This window comes from Corapipo altera, unplaced genomic scaffold (assembly GCF_003945725.1).
Source record: "Corapipo altera isolate COAL_440 unplaced genomic scaffold, ASM394572v1 46, whole genome shotgun sequence".
In the NCBI taxonomy this organism is placed as follows: Eukaryota; Metazoa; Chordata; class Aves; order Passeriformes; family Pipridae; genus Corapipo; species Corapipo altera.
The window spans coordinates 5,000,193-5,013,626 of record NW_020884883.1 but is presented as its reverse complement, the minus strand read 5'-3'; the positions used below and the strand labels follow the sequence as shown (position 1 = coordinate 5,013,626).

At 39.6% G+C, this 13,434-nt stretch overlaps 1 protein-coding gene across 15 annotated transcripts in view; it reads left to right on the top strand.

Annotated features, from left to right (window-relative positions):
- Nucleotides 1–13,434, top strand: part of MYT1L (myelin transcription factor 1 like) — a 326,870-nt gene that overhangs the window by 151,967 nt on the left and 161,469 nt on the right. Inside the window, exon 1 of one of the 15 annotated variants that reach the window (XM_027640986.1) lies at nt 13,011–13,031. The exons of the other annotated variants lie outside the window; for them this stretch is intronic. The gene's annotated coding sequence lies outside the window, so the exon portion shown is untranslated. Of the gene's footprint in view, nt 1–13,010; nt 13,032–13,434 lie in introns of those variants that run through there. 15 annotated transcript variants of the gene reach the window in all.

Below are 13,434 nucleotides of genomic sequence, written 5' to 3'. Positions count from 1 at the left end.
TCTTCCAAAAGTGCTTACAAAGGTAACTCTCAAGTATTAACCAAGTGTGACTGAAGCATTGCTGACTGAATTTTTGGAAGCTTCCAACAGTAGTCCAGTAAGTGGATTCTATTGTGTTCAGCTCAGTTCAAATAGGCATAATTTACATTTCAGTAGTGTTAGCTATTTCAAAGCTGATTAATATTCATTAGAAAAATGTGCCATGCTGTGGAGATCATGACAATCTACTGTGAGAGGCATTTCCCTGTAAGGTCCAAGGAGGCAAGTTGAATCTAGTCCAAGAGCCTTGTCAGAAGTTTGACTGACATGGAGGAGGAGCCTGATGGTCCTGGGCAGGGAAAACCTCAATATCATTTAAATATCTGTATCATTTTCTATGAATTTCATTCTTGTTGCTCCAATATAGCTGAACTCTTGGCCTTTCTGTGTCCCTGAGGGCACCAAATGTGTTGAGACAGTCATATCCTCTCTGCCCTCGTTTTATATCAACATATTTTGCATTAAACTAATATATTAATCTACTGCATATCACAATTACTGAAAAAAGAACATATTAATCACAGGCCAGGCAAGGGCTGCAGAGAATGGCTGCCTGTTTGGCACTGCCTGCCCTCTGTGTGCCAGCCCTCTGTTCCAGTTAAGCCTAACAGCCTAATGTCAACCACGAGTCTAAGTGGTGATCAGGGGACACTTCCAAACCCAGCAGAATCATCTTGTGGTATTTTGAGTAGAAATGGAGCTTACAGGTGGAGCCGAGGTGTTCTGCTGCTCCTCTCTAAAACACAGGAAGTTTTACGATGTTTCATGATGTTTTTTGTAAATTTAATTCTGAGACCTTGGTCCTCAGTTTTTAAATTTTTTTTAATGGTCTTTTTTTAGAAAACCAGATCAGGTCAGGGTTAAAACTGACTTGGGGCTTTTTTTGGCTTAGGAAGCTTCCATAAAATGGTGGATAAGGCACTAAGAGACCACATATGCATCTCACATAATTTCTGTATTTGACTTCCCATATATTGTTTTGCCTTTAACAATGATTAAGGTAGGTTGAAGCTGAATTACTTTCTTAAATCAGTAGGACATTCTTCAAGAACTTAGCATGCTGCTGACATAATCTTGGAAAAAGTGCCTTATATCGCCTATGGTAATCTTCTTGAGCAAGCTGCATTCTCTAGTGCTGTCACTCAATACCTGAAAACCCATGTGTCCAGGATAAAAGCTGGAAAACCATTTCATTGCTATTTGTGAAAAAACAGGTTTTATGTTGATGCAAGAAGGTGACTAAGGAGCTCCTGAATTTGTGTCTGAACAGCATTTTGCCGAGTTGTAGGCACAAAGGAGTAAAAACAAAATGAGAATGGTAGACTTGTGTGTTGGCTCTGTACCAACAGTAATTTCGGCCATGGTAAGCAATCATTTGAACCAAAGGAATCTTGTTACAAGCAAAAATGCTTCAGGTTTGAAGGCATAGGAACAGAACCAAATCCTTACTCTACTTAGAAATTAGCCTCTGCTGTTACATTAACAGGCCACATCTTAGCAGCAAACATCTTTCTTTATGGTTCTCATTTGTACACTATTGGTAAGATGATCCAGCTGTACACCTAAGTATTTATCTCCAAGAAAATTGTATCGTGTCTGTAATGTGTTCAGATGTGCTTGGATAGAAGATAAAACCATGCATTTGTGACTTAAGAGCTCAATATAATCACATGCCAAGTCAGTATGATCTACTGCATTGTAAATGCTTTGTTTTCTGTATTCTTTGGGTTAGTAGAATGTACTCAGATTGAAGATTTTTTAGAATCATAGAATCATCAAATATACATCACCGACATTTAGGGCTATGGGCTTAGTGTACTGGATTATAGATATCTTCATTTGGTCAGTGAATTCTAGCAGTCTCCAAAAACAGAGGTGTAATGTTTGGTGTAGTAGTTTGTTGAACGGTTGGCTTTGTGTGTCAGCAGTAGTTTATAAAACATTCTCCTAAGCATTTTTAAAGCTATTGCTACTATTTTTACTTAGAGGAACCATTTTAATGGAATGTCAGTGGTTATAATGAGCAGTGTTTTTGTCAATACCAGGAAAAAGACTGAGAATTGAAAGCAGTGGCAATATAATTTAGAGTCATAATTATATGACTTGAGGTTATATGACTCAAGGTTATATGAGAACACATGTTTTTATATGGTCTTTGTCTATGATGTGAACTGAGACTAGTGGATTGATTACTTGCTACTTTAACATTTGTATGTATATTTACACTTATTAAAAGACTAAAAATCACAGCCATCTTTATTACAGTATTCTACTTACACAGATGCAGGTGTCCAGACCACTGTCTCTTATGCACATACATAAATACTTAAGGAGTAGCTTTAATTACAACATGACATAGAAAAGCTTTTTCTAGTGGCATCTCTTGTTTGATTAGAAAGCAGAAGCTTCTGCTTATAATTGCTTCTATTAAGATCTATACATTTTTCTCATTTAGTGCACCAAGAACTACTTGGGGATTGAAGCATGCCTCTTAAATTGGTTGTAAACTGCTTGTTCTTTTCCTTAAATTGACTTCTAACGCTATTCATTTATGAGGAAATGGGGTTTAGTTTTTTGGATTGTTTTGGTTCTCCATGAACATTTAAAACTTGGATAAGATTTCTATAGTAACCAAATTATATTTAATGCCATGTAAACAAAGTTGTAAAGAGTCGTACACTACACAGAGCTCTGGTGGTAGCAACATAAAGTTAATATCAGTAAATGAGAGAATGGGAAACCAGTTGCCTCCTCTTTCTAGTGTGCAATCAGTGTAAGCGTCTCTGTGATGGGCAATTACCTTAACTGCCTGCCTAAAGCAGCAGCGAGTTGCATGATCACTCCAATGCCGAGATTATATCCTCCCCACTACTTGATGAAGAAATTCAGTCTGCACCGATCGCTATCATATAATTTCAGTTTACTGCTTTTAAATTTTTTAAGAAGCAAAAAAAGTACTAAGATAACCCAGTTAGAAAGCAATGGAAAAATTAACGTTTCAATCATTACAGAACTGCCCAGGCAAGAAGGCACCTTTAAAAGATCATCTGGTCCAACCTTTTGTGGGAAAGGAAGCCTCAATGAGATTATTTAGTGCCCTGTCAAATAACGTGAAAACCAGTATCAGGAATTCAAATATTGCATACCTATTGCAGGTAGTGTACTATAAAATGACTGTTTAGAATTAGACTGTAAAAGCTTTCTCCTTCTGCTGAAAAATCCCAGAGATTTTCATTTGCTTGCATTAATTTTGTTTAACTGATTTGACATTGTTCTAGTTGAAATAGAAAAAAATTAAACTGTGATTCCTAAAATAATTTTTAATACAAGATATCTCCTTGTAGTTGTGGTATTTCTAGCAAAATGAAATCATGAGCATTCCTAATCCTTTGTTTCAGTCTGTGCTGTTTAGTACTCTGTGAGGGAAGAAAGCCAAATAAACAGCTGGCATGTTTTAGCGGTTACTACGAGCTTCTCTCTTGGCTGTCTCTGTCAAGTATGAGGGATTGCCTGGTGAATTTAAAGGCAGGGCTGAGTGCCACACATTCTCATCTTACACTTTGACTCCGCTGTTACACTGAGCAGTTCTGGCACAAAGGAACTCTACAAGCAGTGTGACTGCTCCTTGGTAGGAGAGAGTGAACCCTCTCCAGGGCCAGACACACACTGTGACACCAGTGCCTCATAAAGACTGTCACGAACCTTTACAATTGTAGGGCCTCTTTTTCTGGCCATAGTCACTGAAGTAAATACATGCTAACATGTATACATGAGAAGAAAAGTAACATCCCCCTATATCGCAAAAAGGCAAAGACATTATGCACTTTTTGGGTGATGATGAAGTAAATGTAAAATGGTTATCGGTCATGATAATGAACAAGTGGTGGTGGGGATGCAATATGAGGTGTTGCAGTGAAGAAGTTTGTTTCACTTTTGAGAATGACTTTTCCAACAAGGAAAAAATTAGACTTAGCTAATATTCATGAATTAGTATGCATTGTAATTGCAGTCAACAGAGCATTTGCACAGTGTAGCAATATGCAGAATGTTATTGATTATTTTCATTCTATCTTCCATAATTTCTATTTAAATGTTATCAGTTTCAGTCTGCAGAAATTGAGATCAATATTACTTTATTGCATCAATGTAGGTTTAAAAAAAAGCACATCACCAATGTTGAATTAGCACCAATGAATTGCACATGATTCATTTTCATAATCCTTTTCCTATCTGAGAGTATTTTATCTCCCTTTATCCCTATTCTTCTGGCATAGTATCTCAATTTGTTGCATCTTCACTTCACTTGAGTAGCTAGTATTGAGTTACACAATGCTGTGAAATCAACTCTACCATTTGAGAAGTGAGGTGCTACTCTGAATTGGTAATGATTTATGTTCATGCCACGTGTGTGAATACAAATTTACACAAATTGCTTAATTGAATCCAGTAAAAAGTAGATTTGTTCAGTGGATGCTTACAGGTTGGTATCAAGGTTAGCATGAGGAGGTTCCACCTCTCACTGTGGTGTTTAGTTGATACAGTATAATCCCCACATTGAGCTAAGAGGTTTAACAAAGCCCGAGTGTGACCTTTGGGGTGCTGAACTCTGTTTGGCTATGTGTCTGTTTTCATTTTTTATGGTAAACTTTTTCACATAGAATTTCATAGTTCTAGAAATTTGTTTTTATTTTAAAATATTGGTTATAATGCAGTGCAAAATGCTCTGATCCCTGATCTCAATTTTTTCTTCCTCGTCCTTATGTCATTAATGATCTCTTCTCTTTAGATAACTGCATGGTTTTTTGTATCCTGTTTATAGATCAATATAATAAGTATTATGTCCAGCAACTGTAAATTTTCTGTCCAGGTCCCCTATCTTTACTAATTTCGTTACACAGTTAAATATGGAGTTTTCTATATTTCTTTGTCAGATTCTGAGTCTGGTGTAAATGTCCATACCTTTATATATATATCTTGTCTTCAGTTTGTGCTGAGTGAATCTTGGTTCAGTAACTTGCAAGTACATCAGCTTAATTGCAGTTACACTTCAGAATATTACAAAACAATGCATACATATAGATGCGTACAATACCTTTCTACGTAAAGATTTTAAAGACAGAGATAATAATTTTTAAGTGTGATAATTTAGTTGTCTAAAACCTCTCTTAGGTCTAAGTGTTAGATCCTTATTCACATGTCTATGTACACAAACTTATTCTAAGAAGTTATAGATTCATTTAGACATGCAGTGTGAAAATACTGACAGCACTGCAGGCAGTGCTCAGAGTCTGGCTTATTTCAGAGCTGCCTGCTCTTTGTACCTAATCCACACCATTCTAAAGTCTTTTACCTGTAAATCTCCTTTTATCCATACCTTAACCCCTAATGAAGTCGGTAAGTGTGATAACTCATCTACCTTTTCTACTTATGGTAATAAATTTATGTCCCAACTTAATTAAAATGTACATATACAATATCTTTCTGAATGCTGGGATACAGGCCATCCAGTACTAGAACTGTGCATTTCTTTCCACTGACTGATTTCTTTTTACTTATTCTGGTGTCACTCTTCATTTCATTAATTTTTCATTTTCTGCCTCCAGGAAAGTTCTCTCTGATTCTGGCATGTTTTCCTCTTTCTCCCTGGTGAACATACTCGAGACAAAGAAATCTTTTAGCTTTGCAGCACTCTGTGCCTCATCTGTCAGCAACTCGCCTCCATCCATCACACCAAGAGACTCCCTCAAAATCTCCTGATCCTTATCTATTTGTAAAACCTCGTTTGTCCTTCTACCATTGACTAGAATTGTTTTAAAAAAATGTAGTTTACTGTGGTGCTTTTTGTTTTTACTCTTTTAACAGATGTCTCAATTATAGCAGTAGTATTTGACTACTGTTTGTAAGCACAATCTTGGGAGGAAAAAGAAAAAACATATAGTTAACAGCTGCAAAGTGCTTCAGGACTATATCCTCCTGTAGTTTTTACACGAAACATTCATTGACTTTTCTGAAGCAGCAGAAGGTTTGCCTTTTATTAAACAAAGAAACCAAAGTATACATAACGCACAGTTCACTATAATGGCAGCTCAACCCCTCTGAATTGCCTCAGAAACACTAAAGATTGCAGTTTAAAGTTTCCACTGGTTTGCATCAGGTGAGCTTATTGTTTGCCACAATCTTTAATGTAACCAGTGAAACCAAAAATGTTGTGTTAGGTGACCCAAGAGTTGCGTGAGGCTCAGAATCCCTATTGTGAATGTTTGTTAGTTACTAAAGATAACAAAAGGAAGAGATAATCTGAATGTATCCTGGCTGTGAACAGTGGCTAGTTTTGTTAAATTGTCTACCTCTGCAAGAGTGTCCAATACCCTTTTGAACATGAATGATTTTTAGATTTCAGATGAAGAGACAAGATACACCAATGGATTTCAGACTTATTCCAAAACTTCTTTAATATCGGCCAGCTCAATTTTGCTAGTACAGTCTGAAGTAGTGTACCAAGCAGTGCTTGGATGTCAGGGAGAGGGCAGGTGCTTATACAGTTTGCATAATGGATGAACAATTTAGGATTAATGTGTAAATTGTCAGTATGAAATTAAAAAGTGTAGCCTTTATTTTCAGAAGGTTCTCATGAGTCATTTGAATGGGCTTCAGCAGAGCTCTTATACAGTAAGAGTTGTCATTCACTTCTCTTAAACAATTTCTGAGCTGAGCAGTCTAGAGGAGATAACCTTTAATAATACTTAACTAATGTAACAAATTAATAAATTAATTACATCTGACTCTTTAATAAATATTGTTATTAATTTTCCTGTCAGTGGCATTTTGGTCTTGTCTTGTGTACAAAAGGTATCAGTGCCTACCATCAGCTAGGGTAGACAGGTACAGATAGAAATGCAGTCCTTGCTGTAAAGAACTAGGACTGTAGGTACTGTATGGCAGGTAAAAAGCACATGGATGGTGAAGTACAAACAAGCTGGAAGATATTTGAGGTCCGTGTTACAAGCAGTGATCACATAGTTCACGCGTAAGGGCTGCTTCCTAATCTTTGTCAAGGTTTTGCTGGAGCATCACCACAAACGAAAGACTCGAGGAGCAATCAGAGCTTTGCAAGTTATACAGCTTTGCAAGCGTTAACAGGAAACAGTAATGTACGAAAGACAACTCAGGGGAAATGCCAGAGAGCGTTAGAAAACTGAACAGTTGCATGATGAAGACTGGCATTTTTGCTTCAAAACTTTTCTTTCCAGGCAAGAATAGTCTGTGTGGCACTGGCTACAGATTTCTCGTTGTCTTCTAAATCTTGTGTGTTGTCTTCTAAATTTTGCGTATCTAAATGCTTATTATCACTGTTACATAATACTGTTTTGATTAACTGATACGTCCTCAGCTTAGACTTGAATTTTTGCAATTATAATCTGGATTTTTGCTCAAATCTCTTAGCTACCAACCCAGTTATATTCTCAGATAACCCAGTCTTTTGTTTAAGAATATATTGAGTTATATTGGAATATAATTCTAATATATACTATGGTACATTCTAATACATAAATATAGTAAGTATAGTTAACCTTCACCCTCAAACTATCCTGACAATTTTTAAGCCTAAACTCATATTCAGAACATATCTACTGTCTCCAAAATGGACATTTCTAAAGACTTTCTATTTTCATATATAGAATTACAGAGTCACAGGATAGTTATGGCTAGAAGGGACTTCTGGAGGTATAGTCCCAGCTACCTCATGAAAGCAGGGTAAGCTAGAACAGGTTTCTCAGGGTTGAGAAACCTATGGCTCAGGTTTCTCAAGGTTATATTCAGCTGGACTTTGAATGTCTCCATAGATGGAGATTCCACAACTCTCTGACCAATCTCTTCCAGTGTTTGGTCATAGTAAAAAAAGCCCCAACAATTCTAATGTTAAAATGGATTTTTCTGTATTCTGCCTATTGCTTGTTCCTATTGTCTCTTTTCCTGTTACTGGATATCACTGGCTCCCTCTTTATTGCATGTCCCAGTCAGGCATTTATATACACTGATAAGATGCTCCTAAACTATCTGTTTCCCAGGATAAGCAATCCCAGCTCTCAACCTCTCCTTGTACGAAAGATGCTTCAGATCCCTTCATCATTTCTGTGGACTTTTGCAAGACTTTATGTCCATGTGTTGCTTGTACTGAGGAGCCGAGAACTGGATACAGCACTCCTGGAGTGGCCTCACCAGTGCTGCGTAGAGAAGGATCACTTCCAATAAGCTCCTGGCAATGTTGTTGGCCTTTTTTGTCCCAAGTATGTATTGCTGACTTTGGGTCAACTTGTCCACCAGGAGCTTGGGTCTTTGCAAAGCAGCTCATCAGCCAGTCAGCTGCTTGACTTTTCTAATGCCTCAGTGCAGGAATTTGCATTTCCCAGGTGATCAGGTCTTGCCTGATCTCTCACTAATCTCATTTCTATAAAGTCTCTTACTTTCCCTTCCCAAGATTCCTGTTTCACTTACAAAATCTCAAGTTTAGGATTATGTACTTTATGAAGACTTTGTCATGTGTGAATCAGATTCAGTGATGAGCTAATCCAAATTCTAGGGGTATTCAGATATAGATTTGATTTCTTACCTTAAATTATTTTGGTTTGGATTGCATAATTAAACAATGGTAAAATGTTTTCTGATTTATAGTCAGTCTCAGCCAAAGATTTTGCAATCCTTGCCCATATCTGTGTTTAGGGAAGACTAAGGACAGAATAGATTTGCACATACCCCTTCCTGACAGAGCATTTTTCAAGAATTCCTCACTGTCTGGCTATTTGTGTTTTCCTCTTGCATTTTCTGACTTTATTATTAATTTTCCACAAAATATTGAGCACCAACTCTTCTGTACCTTTCTTAACCTTTAATGGACTTAATTAAAAAATCCCTTGAGGTTACCAGTACAAGACCACTTGGCATGACATGCACTTACTTCCGTGTTATCCTATGGCACTTGATGTTTTCATGCACGGTATCCTTCTTCAAAAATCTCATTGTCTAGGCAAAAATTCCTGCCTGTCCTTTACAGTATTGTGGTATTGCTGTGTCAGGTTTGCTACTGCAGCAGCTGGTAACCTGGAGCATGTGGTGCCTGAAGGACATACGGTCCTTCTATGGTTGGAGAACTGTCAAACTCATGCAAAAAAAGTTCCTTATGAAGGAACTTGTTTACTTGGCCCAGTAGGGCTGGCAGTTGACAGTCAACTAATTTGGAATCAGGAAATTAACAGAAACACACAGGGTCAGGAAGGGAAACTTTTGCTTGGGACAGGGAAGCATTTGACATTCCAGGAAGGCCCCAGGAGGCTGACATTTAGCCTGTAGGTGGCAAAATACCATGCTGGGAGAGACTTTTACTGGATAACCATAGACTTCACTGGAAGATTGGAAGGCAGAAAGTTCTCTTGCTGTGTGCAGATAATAGTACTTCTAGTAAAAGTACCGAATCACTGGTTTTCCTAGGGACACCACCCAGGAGCAGTAAGGCACCTCCCTCTGGTGTCAGGTAAACTGCAGTCCTGGACCAGCAGTAAGACACTGCTGCCTGTCCTAGGTTTCCATCACCGACTTCCAGTCTGGTCTGCCCAGACACGAGATGACCCGTTCCTCACAACCTGAGACCACCATCACTTACTAGATATCCACTAGATCACAGCTAGATTTTCAGCTAAATTTTTTCTCCAGCTGCCCACCATGATGTGGGTAAAGACGCAGACTTCTTGGTATTTACTCCAAAAGCCTACTTCAGCAATTTGGGAAAGACCTTAAAATGCTAGACAGTGAGAAAAAGCACAACTTGGACAATGAGAAGCAGCAGAACATTTGCTGATCTTTTTGTGTCTTTTCAGTTTCAGGAACTGGGGAGAAGGCTATACTAAGAAAAGAAATATAAGGAATACAGTTTTTAGGTGTTGATTGCACAAGACGAAAATGGGACAAAGATGGGATATACTCTCACAAACAAGCCTTTCCCCAACTTCACATTGTTGAAATTACCCTACAGCCTCTGTATAAGAAATTGGATAAATTATGTATTTTAAAATATTACTCCTTGTTAACAGTATCTGGCAGTAAGTAATGTTTGTTTTCTTAAAAACATTTTACAAAAAAAACAGTAGGGCTGTTTTCTGGACATAATGACATTTTAACTTAAAATTTATTCATTTCTTCTCTCAGCCCAGAAGACAAATGCCATCACGGTATACCCTCATTCTGGGTCAAGCTCTTAGCTTCTGATATGTAAAACAGCATCCTCAGATGACACTGAAAGAGTGATTGGACCAAGACTATGTTTGCAGGATAGAGGAGAAGCATCTGGCATCAGAGCCAGGGAGCATGTGGAGGGAGGAGAAATGCTGGAATGTGGCTGGGTGACATCCTCCAGTGAGGCACTCAAAGTTGGCGGGTGCTGGGGGCAACTGTCTCTTGCTCCATGCTAGGTGGTGAGCACAGCAGTGGTGCCTACTCAATGCTTTCGCAGGTTCAGAGCCATACTTTTAGCATGAATACTGGAGGAAGGCCAAACAGGAACAGATGGATAGGGAAAGATGTGTGTGAATATAGATGGTGGAGATGGCATAAGCCTTCATGCAGAGGAGCCCAGGGTACAGTTAAATTGTATTTTATAAAACTTACTTTTTTAACAGTTGCATGGGCTGGGAATCTGTCCATTTCCACTGTAAAATGTGTCCTAACCCTTGCAGACAGATAGGAGACAGTACAGGAGAGAACAAATTTAAGTGTTCACTGTTGTTTCTTATTAGTTTATGAGGGGGGAAATTCAGCATGTGTTGGATGATCTTGTCCTGCCTTTTATGGTAAAACCTGGAAGAGTTTAAGCTTGAAGGACAGTTAGTAGAAAAAAGTGGGATATAATTGTTGGGAGGAGGAGAAATTTAGAAGGAATGGTGAGAGACATTTTCAGCTTTTAAGTAGGTAAGTTAATAGTCGAGATACCAGGTGGGATGTAGAGGAATGACCTGCCTGATATACCTACAGTTTGGATTTTCATCACTTTTGTTTCTGGGACTATGCCCATTTAAGTTGTACTAAAATTTGTCAATAAATAGGTTAGGGCCTTCCAAAGACTACAGTGAGGCAGAGGGTAAGTGCTCACATGGAATGAATTGCACAGTAGGCCACTGTGAATTGTGTGGGTTCTGGTGTTCAGAATCACACAGAATCACAGAATCAACCAGGCTGGGGAAAACCTGTGAGACCATTGAGTCCAACCTATGATCAAACACCACCATGTCAACTAGGCCATGGCATTAAGTGTCATGTCCAGTCTTTCCTTAAACACTTCCAGGGACAGTGGCTCCACCACCTCCCTGGGCAGCCCATTCCAATGTCCAATCACTCTTTCTGTGAAGAATGTCTTCCTAATGTCCAACCTGAACCTCCCCTGGCGCAGCTTGGGATTTTGTCCTTGTGTCCTATCACAAGCTGCCTTGGAGAAGAGGCTGGTCCCCACCTGACTACAACCTCCTTTCAGGTAGTTGTAGAGAGCAATAAGGTCTCCATGAGCCTCCTCCTCTCCAAGCTAGAGAACCCCAGCTCCCTCTGATGCTCCTCATAAGACTTCAGACCCTTCACCTCTTCAGTGCTCTTCTCTGGACCCACTCCAGCACCTCAATGTCCTTCCTGAATTGAGGGGTCCAGAACTGAACACAAGATTTGAGGTGCAGCCTCACCAGTGCCCAATACAGGGGAACAATCACTTCCCTGGTCCTGCTGGCCACACTATTTCTGATTTATAGTCAGTCACTGCTGGCTCGTGTTCAGCTGCTCTTGTCCTTTTCCACTGGGCAGCTTCCAGCCGCTCTTCCCCAAGCCTGTAGTGCTGCATGGGGTTGTTTTGATCCAAGTGCAGGACCTGGCACTTGGCCTTATTGAACCTTATACAATTGGCCTTGACCCATCGATCCAGCCTGTCCAGATCCCTCTACAGGACCTTGCTACCCTCCAGCAGATCAACACTCCCACCCAACTGGGTGTCATCCGTGAATTTGCTAATGGTACACTCAATCCCACATCCAGATCATCAGTAAAGATAATAAACAGGACTGGTCCCAACACTGATCTCAGGGGGACACCACTTGTGACTGGACACTGACTGGATGCAGCACCGTTCACCACCGCTCTCTGGGACTGGCCATCCATCTGTTCTTAACCCAGGGAAGAGTGCACTTATCCAAGCTGTGAGCTGCAAGCTTCTCCAGGAGTATGCTGTGGGAGACTGGAACTGAGCCAGTCTTGTGGGGAGTGCTGGCAGGCCTTGTCCTGTCACCACCACCGGGTTTCAACCATGTAGTACATTGGCTCCACAGTGCTCTGTGATGAATGTGGTGATGGGTTTGTCAGTCTCCAACTGCTTTGCCACAGGCCATCTTCCAGGGATTAAGACAACCTCGATCTCTCCTGGGATAGGGTCTAGAGGTACATATGCCATCTCTTTAGTGTCACTACTAAATTTAACAGAGAACCAGGAAGTTGGTCTTTCATATTCTAGTTAGTGACTAATTTAAAGGACATTGTGAACTTGTAATGCAGATTGTGGGTGACCAGTGCTGTTCAGAGACAGTGACCTGGCTTTGGTGGTGGTAAGTCTGTCTCTGCCTAGGCTTCAGTGGTGCCTCTGCCTCTTCCTTTCGCATCACAAATATCCAGTTGTCACACAGAAAAAATCACAGGAAGCTGAAGGAGAGGACCAGACAGGGCTTTTTATGTAGGGTTCAGTAGTGATTCAGGGCTTTGTGCAAAATAAAAGGGGGACATGCAACAAGTGCTACAAAGGCCTTTCTAAAGGATACAAGAGAGCTTGGAGCATAGATACCACTGCTGATGTTGCCTTATTCCTAGTCTGTCCTCACATGCCCTGAAGAAGCCTGAACCATAGAAATGTGGAATATTGCTATCTGGGAAGCTATCTTCATGCTGATGTAGCCAGGAAGGTCTCCCAGCTGAATGTGAGTCAGAAACAAGAGAAGTTCTTGTAATTGGGGTATGGTCAGGTTAAAAAAAACTTTGTACCGTGAAAAAACTCTTAACGTCTGGATCTTAATTCAAACTTATAAAAAACTCTTCTGCCATGAAAAAGAAACCATCACCAAAACACTAATACAGAAGGTGAGGTAAGTATCTAGTCTGCCTCCACACGAGCATTTCCAATTGTTTGAAGCTGAGTGAGAAGGGAACACAAAAAGTTGTAAAGCAGCAGGTGCATTCTTCCCATGTGCTGAGATGCCCAGGCATGTGTTGTACTAGATCAGTTTTGCACACCAGTTATATGTTTGAGAAACACACGTTGTTTTTTTTATTATAAGCTTTTAAAGTTTTTATGGTAAAAGACTAATATGTTTTCCACACTAG